We start from the raw sequence: 25,251 nt of genomic DNA on the forward strand, positions 1-25,251 counted from the left end.
TAACTAGAACCCACTATCTCGGGGGAAGGCTGGGATCTATTCCCGGTTCCTGGAAAGGAGTCAAGTCCAGTAAGCTGAATGGGGATGGGTTAGGACCCTGGACTCCTAGGTTCTATCCTCAGCTCTGGGACATAAGGAGAGATCTAGTGATAAGCATGGAGGGGCTGGGAATTAGGATTCCTAAATTCTGTCTTCAGTTTTGGGGGGAATTATTGGATCCAGTGGCTAGGGAGTCCAGACACTTGGGTTCTAGCCCCTGCTCAGAGAGAGGAGTGCTGGCTTGAAAGTTAGAGCAGGGACTTGGAATTAGGATGCTTGGGTTGATTTCCCTCCTCTGGGAGGGTAATGGGGTCTAGTGGGTTAGAGAGGAGGGCTGGGAGTCAGGACACCTGGGCTCTATCCCTAGCTTGGGACAGGGGAGTGGAGTCTAGGGGTTGCTCACATAGTCTGAAATGTTTCTGCTCTCAGTTAAACATAATTAGGTGCAATGGGGGAGATTCTTTGAATGATACTAAAGGCAGGTACCCAATGCTCATGGACTTAGATGGGAACCATGTTGTCCTTTGTGTCTTGTCCCTCTCTGTGTGTAAGATAAACCTAATAAAATAAACCCCCAGTTCAACCAACTCTCTGGATGAAATTCACCTTTTTAAAAAATGATTCTCGATTAAAAACACTAAAAACACTTACTTGGCCTCACAATCAATCTCGTTCCTTTCCCAAAAGTCGCTTTGGCGTTCCCAGTATTCACACAGCAATTTGCACCACAACAAAAACACCAGCTGTCACTCTAAGGAGTACTAGCACAGAGTTTTCTCAACAGGAGTCAATTTTAACTCAGAAGTAAAGTTATTATAAATTGGTGTCGCTTCTATGACTTGGAGGGAATTATGTTGGTTTTATCTGAGATACATTTTGTTCTTGGATAAAATACAATACAGGCCAATTCCTCAACTGGTGTAAATCAACACAGCTCCCTTGAAGTCCATGGTGCTGTGGGCCATATTTCTGAAGCTATTAGATGCCTAAAAATGCAGATGTGCACCTGGTGGGCTTTTCAAAAGAGCCTGCGCTCCTAATTCTCCAGAAATCAATGAGAGTTAGGTGCCTAGGCTCTTTTGTAAATGCCATTGCACGACTCTCTGATCTTATAGGCACCTAAATACCTTTAAAATTGGCAGTATGTTCATAGACACCAGCTGAGACTCTGACTCGCTTTTTCTACTGTTTGGAGAAACACAACATTAGGTAGCCTTATTAGCAATTGTTTTAAGTTTAATTTCAAACTGCATAAAAGAGAGACTTTTTTTTTTACATAATGTATAGTCCATTGCCAGAGAGACACTGCTGAGACCAAGAACTGTGCTTCAAGGATTCAAGAAAGGACTGGACGTTCATATGGATAATGAAAACCTCCAGAGTTACAATAGAGAGGACAGGAAAATAGTTGGGATACAGCCCCTCCCTGGAATATTTAGACTGGGGTTTTAGAAATAAAGGGGATTTGGCCATCCCATGAAACTCTGAAAATTGCATTTGGTCGGATTGCAGTTATCTGAGTGATGGTAATGTCCTTTGGAGCCTTAATCTATGCACCGAGATCACAAAACAGCATCCACACCAGACTACTCAATTAAGCATCGTGTTTTCACTCAACAAACTTCTTCAGTTTTTCTGATGTATCTGAAAAAGCACCGCGAGAGATCCTGAAATATCATTTCTTTCACCCTCCAAACACTGAGTGAAAGGAAAAGCACTTACTAGGTTTTATCAGAAGCTGAGTTCCACTTCCAAAGATCAGTTTGTAAGCATTATTAGTCACACAGCATGTACCACCATAACAAAAACTTCTAAGACATTTCTCAACTATATCCTCCCATAACCATGTATATTTTAAATTTGTGCACTGTTTATAGAGCTGGTTCAAAATGTAAATTATTTTCTGTGGGGAAATTTTGAAAATATTTAATTTCCCCCAAATGTTTCGCATTTGCTTTTTTTAGTTTTATGTTGCAAAAACTAAAACTAGACACTTATGATTTTCAAAAACCAATTTCCACAGAAAACATTAGTTTTTGATCACCACATTTTATTTTTCCCAAGTGAAAACGTTTAGCAAATATTGTAGTTTCCATGTTTTTCAACCAAAAAAATTCTGATCAAAATGAAAAATTTCAAAATTTAAATTTTTTGGATAAAGACAGCTTTCACTGGGCAGGCGGGGGAGGAGGGAAGAGTGATGTTTCCACATTGTATCTTAGAAAGTAGGCTTTGTTGTTGTTATGGCAGCAGTACTTACGAACTCTATTTGGGAACCAGGAGGACCCTGTGGTGCTAGGTGCTGTACAAACACCCGACAGAAAGACAATCCTTTCCCATAGCGCTTACAATCTAAGTATAAGACGAGGGGGATACAGACAGTCCAACAGGGAAGCACAAAGAAGCAATGAGACCATGTTCAAAACCACCTCTGGTATTTGGCTAACCAATTTTATCCAAAACACTTGGGTGACTTTGGAAATATCATTTTAACTGTTAAACTATCCCACAGAGTATCAGTTCTTCACTTCCTGTCCAGAGGAGCAATACAAGGCCAACAAACCAGGTGTATGCCACATTAGCACTCAAACTAAGCTTTAAATGATTCATAACTTTTGTGCTGACCCCCTCTGCAGAAAGGTGAATTTCACCCTCATGGATTTGCTAACCTTGGAGGAGAAATGATATTACAAATGATCTGTGCTTAAGACTAGAAAGATTTTTCAAAAAACTCTTCCTCAACTGGGATGAAAAGCCAATTTTTCAAAAAAATTTGTGAAATATAATTCCAAAAAATAATTCATTTTGGGTCATTCAAAAGGTTTTGGTTTTCACCCTTTATGTTTACATTTTCAAATATGAAATAAAGTGATTTTTTTAAAAAGGTTTCATAATGAAAAATCAAAAAGGGACACTATAACATTTCTTAATTTTTCTAATAGAATTTTTCATAGAGACCAAGTTGGTTGGTTTCATAGAGAAAAAGTTGGTTTTCTCTAAATCACATTTTCTGATGGAAAAACTGTTTTAATGAAAGTTTTCCACCCAGCCCTGCTTCAGAGGCCATACGTCAGGACAAATTAAGGACAGGAGCTTACTTGGACTGACAACCAGTCTAGTTCCACTTCCAAACACCAGCTTGTCGTACCCAGTTGTGGTCCCACAGTGGTCTCTGCCATGACAAAAATCTATCTACTGCAGAGGCCAGGGGGGCATGTTGTGCGATAGAGTGCAGGGAGAAATGCATGCTGGGATTTTCAAAGAGGCCACTGGAATTCAGTGGGATGCAGGTGCCCAAACCCCTTAGTGATCTCTGAAAATCACAGCATGAATATTTTGGCCCAGAACGTTAGCACATTTTTAACTGTCACAGCTACATTGACTTCCATGGAGCCATACCAGTTTATGCATAGATTTAAAACAATTAAAGGCATCCAAGTTCCACAGGTTGCTTGGAAAACCCAGTTTTAATTTCCCTCTGCTTCAGTTCCCCACACCTGTAAAATGGGCAGAACGATGCTTCCTTCCTCCCACCCAGTGTGTGTACACTTCCACAGCTCACTCTTTGCAGGCAGGGCCAGTTTTAATGTGTTTGTACAGCACCCAGCACAATGGCACTAGGCTTGCCAACCCTGCAGGATTGTCCTGGAGTCTCCAGGAATTAAAGATTAATCTTTAATTAAAGATTATGACATGTGATGAGACCTCCAGGAATACATCCAGCCAAAGCTGGCAACCCTACATGGCGCCCTGACGTGAATTGAGGCTGTAGGCACTAGTCTGCTAAGAAGGGCTCAGATACTATAACCATGAGGACCTCCAGGTAGATAAGTAGGAATGTAATAGACACCCTGTTTCTTGACACAGTTAACATGAGAAGTGGACAAATCTGTGGCAGATGTTCTACAATCAGGAAGAAACCTGCAGTGCTCTCAGGTGAGGGAACCTAATAGATCTTCCATTCTCTACCTCCCATTGTTCCAACACCATGAATAACCACCAATTGTCTGTGGTATTTTTATACAAACTCCCTAGCAACAAACAAAACCCAAGCCACTTACTTGGCATAACAAGGAGTTTGGTGCCAACTCCAAAGGTGAGCTGTGCAAGGCTACCTCCAGAATTCACACAGCAACACGCTGCCTTACAATAACCATGGAGAGACCATTTCCCTTCTACCACATGACATGTCAAATTGCGATGGTGGCCAATATAGAGATCTACATTGCTAGGCCAGGCGCTTAGTCTAGGGTAAATTGATGCAATGATATTGAAGTTAACAGAGTTGAGGCTCTGGCCCTGAGAGTTTGGTTGGACAATTACATTGTCTAAAATGGATATGTGAAATGGAGTTGCCACATGGCTGAGACATCTAACTATGGATCAGAAAAAGGCTGAATTCTATTCCTGGAAGCACTGTGACTTTTTTTGCTGCTCAGATATGACAGTGATCAATGACACTCTAAGAAGATTAGACAGATACTCCACCTCTTTTCAATTCCTTTCTGCCCCTTGTGTGTTTCTCTTAATTTCTCACTCCTTCTGCTCTTATATTTTATTGATCACTTTAATAAAAGGGAATTATGCCTCATTTCCAAGGGGACTTGATAGGGAGTTAAGTGCCTAATTCTCACTGGCTTTCAGAGAGTCTGAGGTCAGAAAGGACCACTGTGATCATCTAGTCTGACCGCCTGCAGAACACAGGCCAGAGAAATTCCCCCAAAATATTCCTGTTGGAACTAAAGTATATCTATGACTAACTCCCGGAGATGTTTTTGAAAATCCCATATTACATTCCAAATACTTACTTGGCTTTACAATTAGTTGTGTCCCAGATCCAAGGATGAGCTTCAAGTTATTGTTACCCACAGTGATAAAACCCGTGACAAAAAGACTCACCTCTAGTCTTCTCAAAAACCATTGATGCTCATATTTTCAAAGCTATCCAAGGGACTCTGCAGCCTATTGCCAATAATACAAATTAGGCTTTCAAATCCATTAGATATTTACCAGCATATCTTCAATATCACCTACCAGGTTCCACAGTCAATTTCGTCCCACTCCCAAAGATCAATTTCCAACCTGCTCCTGAAGACACACAATGACGCATCCAATAACAAGAACTAAGTGCGGTCACTGTGCAGCGTCATCTCTTTGCATTTATGGCTCTTGGGATGTACACATGAAATTTACCTTCAAAGAAGGTTCCAAAAGAAAAAAGTACTGTCCAGTATCTCATCACATAACGGAACAACCTGTGATGGATTGATCTACCTACCTACCTACCTATTATAGTACGTGAACCCTTCTTATAATTTCACTTATTTCAACTATAATGTATTCTACAAACTCTAGGGAATCAAACCCACTTTCTTCTGGATGACAGATAGTTATTTAAACTAACACCTATAATAGCTTTGTACTGTTCACAACTGTGCATTCAATTAAAATGCTAAAGCAAAACCACTTACTGGGTGTGACAGAGAGTTTCGTTCCCTTCCCAAAGATGAACTTCGCAATGCCTGTTCCATAAATGCCACAGCAACACACAGCCTTACAATAACCATGCACTGGGGACATAGCCCACTGCTCCACAGTGGAAGACTTGTTAAATCCCCTTCTTTGTTCAGAAAAGACATGATCCAAAGGCCATTGAGGTCTTCAAAAAGAGTTCCATTAACTTTAATTGCTTTTAGATCCGGCCCACAGGAGAGAAGAGGAAAACTTACCATATAATAATATTATTGATCATTTTATTTCCATAGTGAAATGGAGTATTGGTCCATAAACTCATTGGTGCTACGTCCCCAACCTGATACATCATGTTGAAAACTCCAGGACAGGAGGTATGTTAAAGCAATGGATTTCTATCTGTGTGTCTATCTATCTACATAGGTATATTGAGCTATCCATCTGTACAGCACTCTATCCCCCATCTAGCTAGCTAGCTAGCAGACAATCTCCACACATATCTATCTATCTATCTATCTATCTATCTATCTATCTATCTATCTATCTATCTATCTATCTATCCCCGTACACACACACCTAGCTGCACAATAAGGACAGCAATGATATTTTTAATCCTCTAAAACTTCATGAGACCAGTCAGTTGGTACAAAAGTTGCCTTAAAAAAAAAGCTTATTTTTCCCAGGGGGTTCTGGATATGTTTTAAGTACACTAAATTAACCAATCACAGCTGTTGAAATAAATGACCACGCTGAATTCCCTGGTTCATGTCATTACTGCTGACTGTCTGTAATAATAGGGACATTTGGACTAAATTCGTCACAGGTGTAACTCCATTCAGGTCAGTCAATTTAATAAAGGGGAGAGTTTAGCCCAATCAAACATAACTCGCCACCTCCTATTAGAAATAGAAACATAGGACTAGCCAGACTGGATAAGACCACCTTGCCCAGGCTCCAGCAATAACTAGAACCCGCTATCTCAGAGGAAGGTACAACAGCCCCTACTTAGGGAGTGATGTGGTAGTCTGATGTTTCTCCCTAATGCCACGTCATTTAGTGGCAGGTGCCTGCGGGGAAGCAGGCAGACTTATAGCTCTGTTGCATTCCACCCTCTCTGATATGACTCTGCACATGGTGTTGCTGGGTGAGATTTTCAAAAGTTCCAATGTGAGTTAGGCACCTAACTCCCGGGGACTTGCAGTGGGGCATAGGCACCTAACTGGTGTAGATTCTTTTGAAAATCTCACCCGTAATCCATATATGAGGAAGTATTTAAAGGCACCTAATGGATTTAGGAGCATTCATACTATTACAAATCAATGACATTTATGCTCCTAAATCCCAGAGGTACTTTGAACACTCCCCGCCCCAATAATCAATGAGATTATATAACAGGCTTGCCTGCAATAACAGGGGAGTGGACTCAGTGTCCCAGGAGGCCCCTTCCAGCCCTATGTTCCTAAATAGCCAATCATTTAAAAAAAAATCCTGTCAAGCTCAATGGTATCATGGGGCAGTGAGTTCCACAGGCTAATTATGCATAAGTATTTTTAACTCTTTTAAATGTGCTGCCTCTCATGTTTTATCGAACACCCTCTTGTTCTTGCCTTATTAGACATATTACTGATACTTACTAGGATTCACTATGAGCTTTGTTCCCTTTGCAAAGATAAAGTTGTAGTTGTTATTGTTCACAGTAATAAAAACCTTAACAAAAACCTCGCTTAGCACCTCTGAAAAGCGCTTTCCAGAGCTGACACAAACGAGTGAACCAACAAAGGGGCACAATCAATGAATCTTCTTTTAAAAATACATGAAGGTCGTGATCAGCTAATGAAGGGATTAGATCCTCAGCTCGGGTAAACTACCATTGTTTCATTTAATTCAATCAGCTGAGCTGATTTCCAACAACTGGAGAGCTGGTCTAAACTTTTCCTACCAGCTCTACAGACAAATGATCTAACCTGAAGAAAGAAAGGTTATTTTAGCCAAAGGAGTTACTCACAATAAAGTAAAGTATCAGGGGGTGGCCGTGTTAGTCTGTATCCACAAAAACAACAAGGAGTCCAGTGTCACCTTAAAGACTAACAGATTTATTTGGGCATAAGTTTTCGTGGGTAGAAAACCACACTCCATGCATCTGAAGAAGTGGGTTTTTTACCCACGAAAGCTTATGCCCAAATAAATCTGTTAGTCTTTAAGGTTCCACTGGACTCCTTGTTATAATAATGTAGTTTGACCACAAGCATAACAAAAGAGTTTAGATTAGATTCGTTTAGATTAGATAATAAACTTGCCATCCAGTAGTTACCAACCAATCCACAGTTCATGAATAAACTTAACCCAATGAATAATCTTTACAGAAATCGGAGTAAAGGTAGAACCAATAGATATAATTCACAGTAATATTAGTGGGGCTCAACGAATTTCCTATTTTTGCAGGATAGACAGGTTATCAGTGGAGTAGAAATTCCTATACCAAACAGGAGATGTAGGAGCCAAACTTTCTTTTGGTGCAAATCCATTGACTTAATGGAGTTACATGAGCAGAGGATTTACCCCAAGCCATGTAACCACTATCTGATGAGACTGTCTGTGAGCTAGTCTGTCCTCACTAAGAGGAAACAGGCAGGTTTGTATCTCTAGAATTCCTGCCTGGCTCATAGTTATTGTTAGCAAACATATTTACATCCTGATTCTGCGACCCTTGTGTCCAATGAGCAAGATCCTTGGCTGGTGTGAAACCGAATAGCTCCTTTGACCTCCGTGGGTGTACTCCAGGAGCAAGGGGCTACTCAGAATGATTTAGGAGAATGGCAAAATCTTGTATTTTTCCAATGAAACATCTGCCCGTATCCATGCCTACCTGGATTCACCGTTAATTTTGTGCCTTTGCCAAAGGTGAGTTTCCAGTTCGATCCAGAAGCCACACAGTGACATACCCAGTAACAAAAACCCTAGCGCTGGGATTTCAAAGCACGCCTACTGAGGAAGACTCATAGATTTTTAAGGCCAGAAGGGACCATTAGAACATCCAGTCTGACCTACATGGAATTTCAGTGGGAATTGGGCACCTAATTCCCTTAGGCTCTTTTGAACACCTCAGCTCCATTTTACTGTCTATTTCTCCTCCTGAATCTAGTCTCACAAATGAAAGCAACAGATCAATAAAAAGTGAGGCAAATGAAAAAGACTGCCAAGCAATTCTTCATAGAAAAAACATCTTTTGTTGCCCTCACCCTTGTCACTTACTTGGCCAGACAATCAGGTTAGTGCCAGATCCAAAAATCAACCTGTTTCCTGCTCCTGTATATGGCACAGTGATTTAGAGCCAAGCAAAAACTCCCCTCGCTTACTCTAGCCTCAACAGGGCTTACACATTTGGGGGCAAAGTAGGATCCTGATGATTTTGGAGAAGCTCTTGAGCTCATGTAAACTGGCACTTAACCCATTAATTTCACTACCATTGCATCAGTGCACATCAGCTGGGATCTCACCCCATTGACTCCAATGGGGCTATGATTGGTTTATACCAACTGAGGATCAGGCCCCATTGATCATGGAGCTATGGCTGATTTCCATCAGCTGGGGATCTGGCCACTGACTCCAATGGAGCTAAAACCAGTTTACACCAGCTCCAGAGATTCCTGCTGATAACCCCACATGGCTGGAATCTTTCTGGACCATAACGGCTGAAGGTACCTACCGGGTTTGATCAGCAGTTTAGTTCCGGTTCCAAAGATGAGTTTGTCTGCATTTCCTGCATACACACTGTGATGATCCCCCTTACAAAAAGGGTCTTTAATGAATCACTGCTCATTTCCTAGTCCCTCCAGAAACCTGCAATGCACCTCACACCAACTCCTTGGTGATTTCACGATTATCTAGCCCAGGGGTGGGCAACCTTTGGCACGCAGCTCGCCAGGGTAAGCACCCTGGTGGGCCGGGCCAGTTTGTTTACCTGCTGCATCCGCAGGTTCGGCCGATTGTGGCTCCCACTGGCCGCGGTTCACCGCTCCAGGCCAATGGGGGCTGCGGGAAGCAGCGTGGGATGAGGGATTTGCTGGCCGCCCTTCCTGCACATTCCATCCTTGGTCATGTAATACGGGAGGGTTAAGGATCTAGCGCCAGAAGTTTAAAGGTGTTTAGGTAGATGGAGATAGGCCCCTAGTGGGAATTTCAATACAGCCTACTTGCCTAATTCAAAGGTAGTTGGGTACCGAGGTGCTTTTGGAAGGATTCCCTATCAGCACCTTCAGGTGCTGAAATACCTTTGAAAATCTGGCGCTATCTTACAAATCACTTATTTTGCAAGTTGAGTTTAGATCCATACACTGGCTAAAGCCACATATCTAAATCGATACAAATTCAGTACTTTGACCAGAACTGAATTTACAAATATAGGTAGGTAGATTTAGGGCATCTGTTTATCTATGTTCCTCCCCAAAATCCCACCTCATTATCAGTTATTTGAAACAAACCCTTTTATATTTACAAACATCATCAGCACCTACCAGGCTTCACCACCAATGTAGTCCCACTCCCAAAGATGTATTTCCTGCTGCTTCCAGAGTTAACACCGTGACACAGACAATAATAAAAACCAAGTGAACTCAATTTACATTGTCAGCTCTTTTGATGCATGCCTCTTTGCACGTATATGGCTAAGACATCTAGCAATAAGTCCCACACAGAGACATCATTATAGGTGTCCCAGGTGGGCAACTTGTGATCTATCTATCCCCATACACCCCATTATCTATCTATCTATCTATCTATCTATCTATCTATCTATCTATCTAAAGATTGGAATAAGTTCTTCTTTTACTAGTAAGGAGATTCGATCTATCTATCCCCGTATACACACACCTAGCTGCACAATAAGGACAGCAATGATATTTTTAATTCTCTAAAACTTCATGAGACCAGTCAGTTGGTACAAAAGTTGCCTTAAAAAAAAAGCTTATTTTTCCCAGAGGGTTCTGGATTTGTTTTAACTACACTAAATTAACCCATCACGGCTGTTGAAATAAATGACCATGCTGAATTCCCTGGTTCATGTCATTACTGCTGACTGTCTGTAATAAGAGGGACATTTGGACTAAATTCTTCACAGGTGTAACTCCATTCAGATCAGTCAATTTAATAAAGGGGAGAGTTTAGCCTAATAAAACATAACTCGTCGCCTCCTATTAGAAATAGAAACATAGGACTAGCCAGACTGGATAAGACCACCTTGCCCAGGCTCCAGCAATAACTAGAACCCGCTATCTCAGAGGAAGGTACAACAGCCCCTACTTAGGGAATGATGTGGTAGTCTGATGTTTCTCCCTAATGCCACATCATTTAGTGGCGGGTGCATGCGGGGAAGCAGGCAGACTTATAGCTCTGTTGCATTCCACCCTCTCTGATATGACTCTGCACATGGTGTCGCTGGGTGAGATTTTCAAAAGTTCCAATGTGAGTTAGGCACCTAACTCCCGGGGATTTGCAGTGGGGCATAGGCACCTAACTGGTGTAGATTCTTTTGAAAATCTCACCCGTAATCCATATATGAGGAAGTTTTTAAAGGCACCTAATGGATTTAGGAGCATTCATACCATTGCAAATCAATGACATTTATGCTCCTAAATAACAGAGGTACTTTGAACACCCCCCGCCCCAATAATCAATGAGATTATATAACAGGCTTGCCTGCAATAACAGGGGAGTGGACTCAGTGTCCCAGGAGGCCCTTTCCAGTCCTATATTCTTAAACAGCCAATCATTTTTTAGAAAAATCCTGTCAAGCTCAGTGGTATCATGGGGCAGTGAGTTCCACAGGCTAAATAGGTAAGTATGTTTAGCTCTTTTAAATTTCCTGCCTCTCATGTTTTACTGAATGCCCTCTTGTTCTTGCCTTGTTAGACATGTTGAATAATATTCCTGATACTTACTGGGATTCACGGCTAGCTTTGTTCCAGTTCCAAAGATGAACTTATTGTTATTGCTCACAGTAATAAAAGCCTTAACAAAAACCCACGCTTGCCACCTCTGTAAAGCACTTTCCGGAGCTGACACAAACGAGTGAACCAACGAAGAGGCACATTCAACAATGAATCTTCTTTTAATAGGAAAACTTTTACAATGTGAGCATCTAATGACGGGACTAGATCCTCAGCCAGGGTAAACTACCATCATTTCATTCAATTCATTCAGCTGAGCCAATTTTCAAACAACAGGAAATGTGGCCTAAAATTTTAATAACTAGCTCTACAGACAAATAATCTAACCTGTAGACAGACAGACAGACAGAAAGTTATTTTAACAAAAGGAATTCCTATAATAATGTAGTTTGACCACAAGCATAACAAAAGCGATTAGATTAGATTAAATAATAAAGTTGCCATCAAGTAGTTACCAACCAAACCACAGATCATGAATAAACTTAACCCAATGACCAGTCTTTACAAGTATGAGAGAAAAGGTAAAACCAATAGATATCATTCACAGTAATAGTAGTGGGGCTCAATGGATTTGCTATTTTTGCAGGATTGGCAGGTTGCAGTGCGGTAGAATCACCCTGATTCTGTGACTCTTGTGTGCTATGAGCAATATTCTTGGCTGGTGTGAATCCGAATAGCTCCTTTGACCTCAGTGGTCTACTCCAGGAGCAAGGAGTAGACCATGATTAAGGAGGACAGCAAAATCTGACAATTGTATATTTCCAATGAAACATCTGCCCATATCCATGCCTACCTGGATTCACCGTTAGTGCACAAACGAAAGCAACAGATCAATAAAAAGTGAGGCAAATAAAGAGGACTGCCAAGCACTTCCTCATAGAAAAAATCATTTGCTGCCCTCATCCTTATTACTTACTTGGCAGGACAATCAGCTTAGTGCCAGATCCAAAAATCAACTTGTCTGCGCCTCCTGTATATGACACAGTGATTTAGAACCAAGCAAAAACTCTCCTCGCTTACTCTAGCCATAGGGATTAAAAGCTCAGGGGCAAAGTAGGATCCTGATGATTTTGGAGACGCTCTTGAGCTCATGTAAACTGGCACTTGAGCCATTGATTTCAGTGGTGTTACATCAATGCACATCAGCTGGACTCTCACCCCATTGATTCCAATGGGGCTATGATTGGTTTATACAAATTGAGGATCAGGCCCCATTGCCCATGGAGCTATGGCTGATTTCCATCAGCTGGGGATCTGGCCACTGACTCCAATGGAGCTAAGCCCAGTTTACACGAGCTCCAGAGATTCCTGCTGATAACCCCACATGGCTGGAATCTTTCTGGACCATAACGGCTGAAGGTACCTACCTGGTTCAACCAGCAGTTTAGTTCCCTTTCCAAAGATGAGTTTGTCTGCATATCCTGAAGAAGCACTGTGACAATCCCCCTTACAAAAAGGGTCTTTACTGAGTCACTGCTTGTTTACTAGCCCCTCCAGAAACCTGCTGTGCACCTCACTCCAACTTAGGGTGACCAGACAGCAAGTGTGAAAAATCGGGACGGGGGTAGGGGGGTAATAGGAGCCTATATAAGAAAAAGACCCCAAAATTGGGACTGTCCCTATGAAATTGGGACATCTGGTCACCCTACTCCAACTCCTTGATGATGTGATGATTATCTAGCCACAAAACAATTGTGTGCCATTAACACTGGAAAAGACCTCCTTGGGTATCTATCTATCTATCTATCTATCTATCTATCTATCTATCTATCTATCTATCTATCTATCTAACCAATTCGTGAGACTGCCTCTAACTCTATGTTTGAATATCAGAAATATTACACTGTACATACTATGCAGTACAAAACCACTTACTTGGTTTAACAGAGAGTTTGGTTCCCTTTCCAAAGATGAGCTTAATGTTGCTTCCCCCATAGTTCCCACAGCAATACACAGCCTTACAAGAACCTACCTTTCCATCTTTGCTCCTATAGCATAGAAGATTGAGGGCCCAGGGATCATGAATTGCTTTCTTTCCCTGATAAAACTGAGTTTAGGCCCATACAACAATTACTGTCATATCCCCCAACCGATTATAAATTCAATGTTATGAACATTACAGTTACTCTAGATTAGCCACAATGAAGTTCTAAGTGAGTAGATATGGAATGATCTGTTTATTTTTCCATCAGATCTATCTACCTGTCTGTCTGTCTAAAAACAGATTTATTTATCTAGCTCTCTATCCGCATCCATAATCCATCTATAGCTCTAGGCAATGATGTAATGATCATCATGACAGTATCTGAGCAGCTCTGGAAATTCCTAGCTCATGCTGTGTAGGCTGCATTTATAGAAACTCTGCACCACTTACTTGGTTTGACAGAGAGTTTCGTTCCCATTCCAAAAATTAGTTTAGTGCCGTATCCTCCAGAATCCCCCCAGCAGCTCATAACTTTACAAGAACCACACAGCAAGTAAAAGAGCCTTTTCCTGTCCCGTGGAAGGCTCCCTGAACTTCCATCCTTGGCACATAATGCAGGAGGGTTAAGGATCTAGGGCCAGAAATTTAAAGGTGTTTCAGTAGCTGAAGACAGAGAGAGGCACGTAGTGGGAGTTTCAAAAGAGCCTAGCTGCCTAATTCAAAGATAGTTGGGTACTGAGGTGCTTTTGGAAAGATGCCCTATCAGCACCTTCAGGTGTCGAAATACCTTTGAAAATCTGGCGCTATCTTAAAAAGCACTGATTTTGCAAGTTGAGTTTAGGTCCATACACTGGCTAAACAAGATATCCAAATAGTTACAAATTGAATACTTTGACCAGACAGAATTTACAAATATAGGTAGGCAGGTAGGTAGCTTTAGGTTTTCTATGTTCCTCCAAAAATCTCAGCTCATTATCAGTTATTTGAAACACTTTTATATTTAAAAACATTAGAGGGATATCAGCACCTACCAGGCTTCATTACCAATTTAATCCCACTCCCGAAGATGTATTTCCAGCTGCCTCCAGAGTTAACACTGTGACACAGACAATAATAAAAACCAAGCGAATTCAATTTACATTGTCATGTCTTTTGATGCATGTCTCTGCACGTATATGGGTAACACATCTAGCAATAAATCCCACACAGAGAAGACATTATAGAATGTCCCAAGTGGGCAACATGTGATCTATCTATCTATCTCCATCCACCCCTTCTATCTATCTATCTATCTATCTATCTATCTATCTATCTATCTATCTATCTATCTATCTATCTATCTATCCCCATACACCCATCTATCTATCTATCTATCTATCTACCTATCTCCATAAACATATACCTAGCTGCACAATAAGGACAGCATTGGTATTTTTAACCCTCTAAAACTTCATGAGACCAGTTAGTTTGTTCAAAAGTTGCCTTTAAAATAAAGCTTATTTTTCCCAAGGGATCCTGGATATGTTTTAAGTAAAGTAAATGAACCAATCACAGCTGTTGAAAAAAATGTCCACTTTGAATTCCCTGACTTGTTTCATTACTACTGATTGGCTATAACAAGAGGGATAATGGGACTAAATTCTTCCCAGGTGTAGCTCCATTCAGATCAGTCAATTTAATAAAGGGGTGAGTTTAGCCCAATAAAATGTAACTCGTCACTGCCTTGAAGAAATAGAATCTTAGGGCTAGCCAGAGTGGATAAGACCATCTAGCCCAGGCTCCAGCAATACCTAGAACCCGCTATCTCAGAGGAATGTACAAGAGCCCCGACGTTGGGAGTGGTGCAGGTGTCTGATGTTTCTCCCTAACTCCACATCGTTTAGTGGGTGGTGCATGCCCTAAAGCAGGCAGATTTATATCTCTATTGCATTCCCCCTTCTCTAATGTAACTGCACATGGTCTCGTTGGGTGAGATTTTCAAAAGTTCCAATGTGACCTAGGCAACTAACGCCCGGGGACTTTCAGTGGCGTATAGGCACCTAAATGGTGTACATACATTTGCAAATCTCACCCATTATCCATGTATGAAGAAGTTTTTCAAAGGCGCCTAAGGGATTTAGGAGCATTCATTCCATAGCAAACCAATGGCATTTATGCTCCCAAATACCAGAGGGACTTTGAACATCCCCCCACAATAATCAATGAGATGATATGCCAGGGTTGGTTGCAATAACAGGGGAGGAGTCTCAGTGTCTCAGGATGCCCGTTCCAGTCCTCTGTTCCTAAATTGCCAATCATTTCTTAAAAAATCCTGTCAAGCTCAATGGTATCATGTGGCAGTGAGTTCCACAGGCTAATTATGTGTAAGTATTTTTAGCTCTTTTAAATTTGCTGTCTGTTGTGTTTATGGAACTGCCTCTTGTTCTTGCCTTATTAGACATGTTGAATAACATTTCTGTTACTTACTGGGATTCACTACTAGCTTTGTTCCAGTTCCAAAGGTGGACTTGAAGTTGTTATTGCTCACAGTAATAAGAACCTTAACAAAAACATTGCTTGCCTCCTCTGTAAAGCACTTTACAGAGCTGACACAAATGAGTGAACCAACAAAGAGACTTAACAGAGTTGGGCAGTCAGATACTACAATCACAGGCATAGTGAAAGAAAGAAAGAAAGAAAGAAAGAAAGAAAGAAAGAAAGAAAGAAAGAAAGAAAGATTTTCTAGAAGGAAGGACAGCAAAACATACACAGAGAGGGAAGAAATCAGAATATAGAGAAAGAAATATGGAAAGACAGAACAGAAAGAAAAAATGATTCCCTGAAGGAAAGGATGTCTGTCTAGATAGATCCCAAGACCAGAAAGGCACAACTGTGATCACAATGGTCACAATGGTCCCTTCTGGCCTTGGAATCTACAAGTCTATCTATCTATCCTTCCCTTCTGGAAATCTGTTGTTCACTCTGTATTTCTTTCCCTCTCTTCTGGAGGGAAGAACGGATGGGTACATAGATGGATGGATAGATGCATGGACAGATGGATATGTGACCCTAGAAACAGGACTGAGCTTTGAAGACCAAAACAGATTTGAAGGAAAGAAATTACATATTAAGGAAGGCAACTTACTCGGTCTGACAGACAGCTTAGTGCCAGAGCCAAAGTTGAGCTTGAAGCCCCCCGAATCAGTATTCACACAGCATTTCCTGCCAGCACAAAAACCCTGCAAAGTTCTTGGCTCCTTTCCCCAGACACGGGTAAGAGACTTGATAGCAAAATTCAAAGGTCTAACTAGAATCCCTTTGTCTAGGAATTGCAAGGACAGGATTGAGGGGTACTGGCAGAGCTGGGAGGGAGGGGAATCCCAGTTCTGGGGTAGCAGAAAGCTGTGGGTTGGGATTGAGGGGCATCCGCAGAACTGGGAGGGGAGCAAAGGGTCATGGATCAGAAATGAGTGGCATCAGAAAAGCACTGGGGGTGGAGGAAATTCAGCTCTGTCCAGCACTGAGTTATTCTCCAGCTCCCAACATGTATTAACAATAGACATGCTCAAAAATCACAAATTCAACTAAAACCAATCGCTCAGACGTGAGCCCGGGCACTTACTGGGTGCAACAAGCAGCCTTGTCCCACTCCCAAAGGTGAGTTTAACACCAATATTCACACAGTGTTTCCCACTGCAACAAAAACCCTGACAGTGCTGACTAGGAACTGACCTCCCTGGGCCAGGATCGGGGAGGAATGTGCTGCCTCCCTTACCTCAGGCAATGTTTCCAATTATATTAGACACAGATATCAAGTGGGTCATTGAAGGGAACCTAAAGAAAGAGAGCCCCCAAATCCCCTAGGCTCCTTTGAAAATCCAGTCACAAAAACATATGTTGGTAAATAGATAGCTCTGCAGTGTGTGAAGTAGAATGATCCGGGTGCTTGCCAAAGCCCTTGGGAAATCCAGGTTCAAATCCCTGCTCTGCCATGGACTCCTTTGGGCACGTCACGTGCACTCTCTGGGCCTCAATCTCCCATTGGTGAAATGGGGACACTATTTCCCTACCTCACAATGGTGATGTGTGGCTACATACACTAGATTCATAGACGCCAAGGCCAGCAGGGACATTGTGATATCTAGTCTGCCCTCCCTGGCCAGAGACCTGCCCCCAAATCATTCCTAGAGCGGCTCTTTTAGCAAACCATCCAATCTTGATTCGATGGAGAATCCACCATGATACTTGGTAAATTGCTCCAATAAAAAATTGCTCTCACCGATTAAAAAATTGGCCTTATTTCCAATTTAAATTTGTCTAGCTTCAGCTTCCAGCCACTGGGTCACGTTAGACCAGTCGTTCTCAAACTTTTGTACTGGTGACCCCTTTCATGTTGCAAGCCTCGGACTGTGACCCCTCTAATAAAATAAAAACAGTTTTTTATATATTTAACACCATTATAAATGCTGGAGGCAAAGCAGGGTTTGGGGTGGAGGCTGACAGCTCGCGACCCCCCAGGTAATAACCTCGTGACCCCCTGAGGGGTCCCGACCCCCAGTTTGAGAACCCCTGGGTTAGACCTTTCTCTGCTAGACTGACGAGCCCATTATTGAATATTTGTCCCCCATGCAGCTACTTACAGACTGTAATTAAGTGACCCCTTAATCTTCTCTTTGTTAAGTTAAATAGATTGAGCTCAAGTCTACCCTAAAAGCAGGTTTTCTAATCCTTTAATCATTCGCACGGCTCCTCTCTGACCCCTCTCCAATTGATCAACATCCTTCTTGAATTGTGGCACCAGAACTGGGCACAGAATTCCAGCAGCCGGCCCGCCAGTGCCAAGTACAGAGGCAAAATAATCTCTCCACTCGTACACTAAAAACAGTGAGCTGCGCAGATGGCACAGTAACGGGGACCATATATGGATCTTCGGGGTTTTTAAAGCCTGGGGGCACCATCAGGTTGTGCAGTTTGACCTTCTGTACCACATCGGCCATAGAATTTCACTCAGTTATCCTTGCAGTGATTCCAGTAATGGGTGTTTGACTGCAGCATGTCTTCCAGCAACGCTTCCAGTCTCGATCTGAAAACTCAAGAGATGAAGAACCTACCACTGCCCTTGGTGTAGATTGTTCCTGTGGTTGGGTTATAAAAATTGTGCCCTTTTTTTTTTTTTTTTTTAATTTGAAATTGTCCAGACATCGTTTTTTGCTCTGCCTTTCTCCCCAGAATAGGAAGCCCTTTAGAGCCAGGGATTTTCTCCCTGTGAAGGTACGTATACATCAGAATCAATTCAGAGAGAGAGAGATCTAGCTGTACTACACTAAGAGCAGGTCTACTCTAGACACTTCTGCTGGTATAACAGTTTTTGTCAGAAGTGTGATTTCGTACAGAAGTCCTAGTGTGGACAGTTATTGTAGTAAAGAGCGTGTTTGCCTCTGTATCTTATTTTGTTAGGGAAGCCGGTAAAAGCCGTAGCATCACGAGCACTCCACTAGCAGGTTGTGCTGGTGCAGCTATATCAGAATAGTGATCCTCGCTAACCTTGTCTAGTGTAAACATCCATAAAATCCTCAGCTGCTCTCATCAGGTCCTTAATGACCAAAAGCTCCTTTTTAAATGAGAAAACTTTTCAAGGGAAAGGCAGAGCACTTACTTGGTCTAACAGACAATTCAGTCCCAGAGCCAAAGATTAACCTATATCCCCCTGTGCCAATATTCACACAACATTTCTTGTCATCACAAAAACTCTGCAAATCACTGGGCAGAACTCAGCACCTAAAGGCTGATGATACGATCCCAAAAAACCAGAAACTTTCGTCGTAGGTCTGAGTAACATCAGCAGAGCTGGGGTGTGGACCCAGGGCTGGCACAGCAGGGGCTATGGGTTGGGATTGAGGGGCATTGGATGAACTGGGGTAAAGGGGGACCCCAGGGCTGGCACAGCAGGGGTACAGGTTGGGATTTAGGGGCATCAGCAGATCTGGGGGAGGGAGAAGGAAGCCAGGCTGGCACAGCAGGGGCTACGGGTTGGGATTGAGGGGCACCGGATGAACTGGGGTGCAGGGGGACCCCAGGGCTGGGATAGCAGAGGGGTACAGGTTGGGATTGAGGGGCATCAGCAGATCCAGGGGAGAGAGAAGGAAGCCAGGCTGGGAGAGCAGGGGGCTGTGAGTCAGAATTGAGGGGTATCGGCAAAGCTGTGAGAGAAGCTGAAGCCGCATCCAGCACTGAGTGATTCACTCACATCCATTAACAAAAATAATCCCTCCCCAAACATCTCAAAAATGGACATTCTCAGAAAGTCACAAATTCGACTAACGCCCATGACCCAGCCGTGGGGACTTACCGGGTTCAACAAGGAGCCTCGTCCCATGCCCAAAGCTGAGCTTATAGGTACTGTCTTTCACACAGTGTTTCCCACTGCAGCAAAAACCCTAGCCAAGAGAATGGAACCTGCCCCCATGGAACCGACGCCCATGGGCCAGGAATCTAGGGGCACAATGCTGCAGCCACTACCCACCCCTTGGGCAACACACCCCGTGGTGCCCTTGAAAATCCCACCCATAAAAATGATAGATGGATAGATAATATCTACCTATCTATGTATCTAAACATTAATGCAGCAATAAAACCAGCAGCTAATTTCAAGAGGGCCTTGAAGACCAAAAAGACCCTTGTATCGCAGAAGAAGTACCCATGAAGGCAGAGCACTTACTTGGTGTAACAGACAATTTGGTCCCTGAGCCAAAAATGAGCCCATATCTCCCTGTGCCAGCATTCACACAATGTTTCCCTCCATAACTAAAACCCTGCAAATCACTTGGCAAAGTTGAGCACCTCAAGGTCAGCAATATGATTCTAAACACTAGGAATTTAACGAGGAGACATCCTAGGGCTGGGATAGCATGAGGCTGCAGGTCAGGATTAAAGGGCATTGGAAGAGTTGGATGTGGTGTGAAGATCCCAGGGCTGGGACAGCAGTGGGGGTTGTGAATCAGGACAGATGGGCGTTAGCTATTGTGTTGGGAGGTACAATACCAAAACCATTCTGGGTCTGAGAGCTGTTCATAATGTCTACCCTCAGTAGGGTGGAATCCAAATTGAACTTTCTCGCTCTCCTTTTCCTGGACACAAACTTCAGCCTCACAATTAAAAGGAAAACACCTTTAAAAGCCCAAGCTGCAGCCCAGTTTTCAACTGGGAAAATTTGTGTTTCTGCCAAGTAGGAAAGAAAATCAGCTACACTTACGGGGCTTCACAAGAAGTCTCGTCCCACTTCCAAATGTGAATGTGTTGCCATAGTTCACACAGTGTTTCCCTCCCTTACAAAAACGTAAGCTGTTCTCCAGCCCTTGTCAGGAAGATGACCCATTCCTTGTGGAAATAGGATATGAAATGTTGATATTGTTCCATATAATGGACCAGATCCTCAGCTTCTGTAAATGGGTGTAATTCCATTGAAGTCAATGATGTTACACCAATATACACCAGTGAATGTATTTTGTTATCTGTCTGTCTACATCGCCCTGATTGTATTTAATAATTGTAGGTTAGAGCAGGGGTTCTAAGACTTGGGACTCCCAGGATCTGCCCCAGGTCTGGGAAAGGAATCAAGTCCTGTGAGGTAGAAGGGGAGGGTTAGGACCCTGGACTCCTGGTTTCTAGTCCCAGCTCTGGGATGTGAGGAGAGATCTAGTGATCAGTGTGGAAGGGCTGGGAATTAAGTTTCCTAATTTCTGCCCTCAGTTTTGGGGTGAATTATGGGGTCCAGAGGTGAGAGAAGCATGAGCTGGGAGTGCAGACACTTGGGTTCTAGCCCCTGCTCAAGGAGAAGAGTGGTGTCTTGAAGGTTAGAGCAAGGGACGGGGAATCAGGATGCTTGGGTTGATTTCCCTACTCTGGGAAGCTAGTATGGTCTAGTGGGTTGAGTTGGGAGTCAGGACACCTGGGTTCTATCCCCAGCTTGGACAGGGGAGTGGAATCTAGTGGTTGCTCACATAGTCTGAAATGTTTCTGCTCTCAGTTAAACATAATTAGGTGCAAGGGGGGAGATTCTCTGAATGATATAAAAGGCAGGTGCCCAATGCTCATGGACTTAGATGGGAACCGTATTGTCATTTGTGCCTTGTCCCTCTCTGTGCGTAAGATAAGCCTAATAAAATAAACCCCCAGTTCAACCAACTCTTTGGAAATCTAATTCACCTTTTTAAAAAATGGGTCTCAATTAAAAAAAAACTAAAAGCACTTACTTGGCCTAACAATCAATCTCGTTCCTTTCCCAAAAGTCAATTTATCGTTCCCAGTATTCACACAGCAATTTGCACCATAACAAAAACACCAGCTGTCACTCTAAGGAGTACTAGCTCTCTGTGAATCTATTTATGCCCAGAATTTTCTCAACAGAAGTAAATCAGAAGTAAAGTTATTGTCAATTGATGTAGCGTCTATGACTTGGAGGGACCGATGCTGAGTTACACCAGCTGAGAATCTGGCCCATTGTTTTATCTGAGATACATTTTGTTCTTAGATAAAATACAATATGGGCCAATCCCTCAACTGTTGTAAATCAACATATCTCCCTTGAAGTCAATAGCATTGTGGGTCATAATTTTGAAGATATTAAGTGCCAAAAATGCAGATCTGCACCTAATGGGCTTCTCAAAAAATTTCCACCCCAAAATATCCTGAAATATCATTTATTTTTACCCTCCAAACATTGAGTGAAAGGAAAAGCACTTACTAGGTTTTATCAGTAGCTGAGTTCCACCTCCAAAGATGGGTTTCTGTGCATCATTAGTCACACAGCATGTACCACCATAACAAAAACTTCTAGGGCATTTCTCACCTATATCACAGTGTTATTTACTCCCATAACCATGTATAGCTTAGATGTGTGTATTGTTTATAGAGCTGGAATGTAAATAATTTTCTGTGGGAAATTTTGAAAAAAAAATATTTCCCCAACTTTCCTGCCCTTGTCTTTAGTTTTGTGTTGCACAAACTAAAACTAAATACTTTTGATTTTCAAATACCAATTTCCATTTTAAAAGAATCAGTTTCAGCGAAACCAGCATATTTTCATGAAAAAAAAAGGCTTTGTCTAAATTGCATTTTCTGATGGAAAAATTGTTTTGGTTAAAAAATTTCCAGCCAGCCCTGCTTCAGAGGCCATACAGCAGGAGAAATTAAGGACAGGAACTTACTTGGATTGACAATCAGTCTCGTTCCGCTTCCAAACACCAGCTTATTGTACCCAGTTGTGGTCCCACAGTGGTCTCTGCCATGACAAAAATCTATCTACTGCAGAGGCCAGGGGGGCACGTTGAGCGATAGAGTGCAGGGAGAAATGCATGCTGGGATTTTCAAAGAGGCCACTGGAATTCAGTGGGATGCAGTTGCCCAAACCCCTTAGTGATCTCTGAAAATCACAGCATGCATATTTTGGCCCAGACTCTCAGCAGATGGAAATTGTCACTGTTTCATTGACTTCAGTGGAGCTACACCAGTTTATTTATAGACTTAAAAAAATTTAAAAGCATCCAAGTCCCATAGGTTGCTTGGAAAAGCCCAGTTTTAATCTCCCTCTGTTCAGTCCCCCCCCCCATCTGTAAAATGGGCACAATGATACTTCCTTCTTCCCTTTGTCTATTTACACGGTTAGCTCTTTGAAAGCAGAGATTGTTCTAATGTGTTTGTACAGCAACCAGCAATATGGCACTAGGCTTGCCAACCCTGCAGGATTGTCCTGGAGTCTCCAGGAATTAAAGATTAATCTTTCATTAAAGATTATGTCATGTGATGAAACCTCCAGGAATACGTTCAACCAAAACTGGCAGCCCTACATGGCGCCCTGATCTGAACTGAGCCTCTGCTAAGAGGGGCTCAGATACTAGAGCCATGAGGACCTCTAGGTAGAGAAGCAGGAAAATAGTAGACTCCCCGTTGCTTGACACAGCTAACATGAGAAGTGGACAGATCTGTGGCAGATGTTCTGCGATCAGGAAGAAGCCTGCCATGGTCCCAGCAGAGAGAACCTAATAGATCTTCCATTCTCTACCTCCCATTGTGCCAACACCATGAATAACCACCAATTGTCTGTGGTATTTTTATACAAACTCTCTAGCAGCAACAAAAAAGCAAGCCACTTACTTGGCATAACAAGGAGTTTGGTGCCTGCTCCAAAGGTGAGCTTTGCAAAGCCACCTCCAGAATTCACACAGCAACATGCTGCCTTACAATAACTGTGGAGAGACCATTTCCCTTCTACCAGATGACACGTCAAATTGCAATGGTGCCTAATGCAGAGGTCTAGATTGCTCGACCAGGTGTCCAATCTAGGGTAACTTGATGCAACGACATGGAAGTTAAAAGAATTGAGGCTCTGGTTCTCAGAGTCTGGTTGGACAATTACATTTTTCTAAACTGAATATGTGAACGAGACGTGCCACCAGGGTCATCTAACTATGGATCAGAAAAAGGGTAAACTCTACTCTTGGAAGCACTATGACTTTTTTTGCTGCTCAGATATGACAGTGATCAATGCCACTCTAAGAAGATTAGACAGATACTCCACCTCTTTTCAAATCCTTTCTGAGCCTTGTGTATTTCTCTTAATTTCTCACTCCTTCTGCTCTTATATTTTATTGATCACTTTAATAAAAGGGAATTATGCCTCATTTCCAAAGGGACTTGATAGGGAGTTACATGCCTAATTCTCATTGGCTTTCATAGATTCTGAGGTCAGAAAGGACCACTGTGATCATCTAGAATACAAACCAGAGAAATTACCCAAAAAAATATTCCTGTTGGAACTAAAGTAGTGAGAACTGGAAGTCCAACTCCCTGAGACGTTTTTGAAAATCCCCCATAACATTCCAAATACTTACTTGGCTTTAAAATTAGTTGTGTCCCTGATCCAAAGATGAGCTTGAAGTCATTGTTACTCACAGTGATAAAACCCATGGCAAAAGATCCACCTCTAGTCTTCTCAAAAATCACTGATGTTCATATTTTCAAAGCTACCCAAGGGATTCTGCGGCCCGTTTTCAATTAATACAAATTAGGCTTTCAAATCTATTAGATATTTACGAGCATATCTTGGATATCATCACCTACCAGGTTCCACGGTCAATTTTGTCCCGCTCCCAAAGATCAGTTTCCAGCCTGTTCCCGAAGACCCACAATGACGCATCCAATAACAAAAACTAAGTGCATTCACTGTGCATTGTCATTTCTTTGAATTTATGGCTCTTGGGATGTACACATGAATTTTACCTTCAAAGAAGGTTCCAAAAGAAAAAAAGTATAGTCCAGTATCTCATCCCCATAACAATGCAACCTGTGGCCGATTGATCTACCTACCTAGAGGTCCTCATTATTATAGTAACTGATCACTTCTTATAATTTAACTTATTTCAACTATATTGTATTCTACAAACTCTAGGGAATCAAACCCACTTTCTTCTGGGTGACAGATATTTATTTAATATAATAACTATAATAATTTGTACTGCCCACAACCATGCGTTCAATTAAAATGCGAAAGCAAAACCACTTACTCGGTATTACAGAGAGTTTCGTTCCCTTCCCAAAGATGAGCTTTGTGTTGCCTCCTCCATAATTCCCACAGCAACACACAGCCTTACAATAACCAAGGCCTTTGCTCCACAGTGGAAGACTCATCACATCCCCATCTTTGTTTACAAAAGGCATGATCCACAGGCCATTGAGATCTTTGGAAAGAGTCCCATTGGCTTTAATTGCTTTTAGATCAGGCCCATAAGAAAGAAGGGGGAAACTTACCATGTAACATTATTAATCATTTTATTTCCATAGTGAAATGGACTATTGGTCCCTAAACTTATTGGCGCTACATACCCAACCTGATAG

General features: G+C 42.2%; 1 gene segment (V, D, J or C); it reads right to left on the minus strand.

The window, feature by feature from the left end:
• LOC135886424 (T-cell receptor alpha chain constant-like) overlaps positions 1-25,251 on the minus strand; it is a 108,948-nt gene that overhangs the window by 51,334 nt on the left and 32,363 nt on the right.

This window comes from Emys orbicularis, chromosome 12 (assembly GCF_028017835.1).
Source record: "Emys orbicularis isolate rEmyOrb1 chromosome 12, rEmyOrb1.hap1, whole genome shotgun sequence".
NCBI lineage: Eukaryota > Metazoa > Chordata > Testudines > Emydidae > Emys > Emys orbicularis.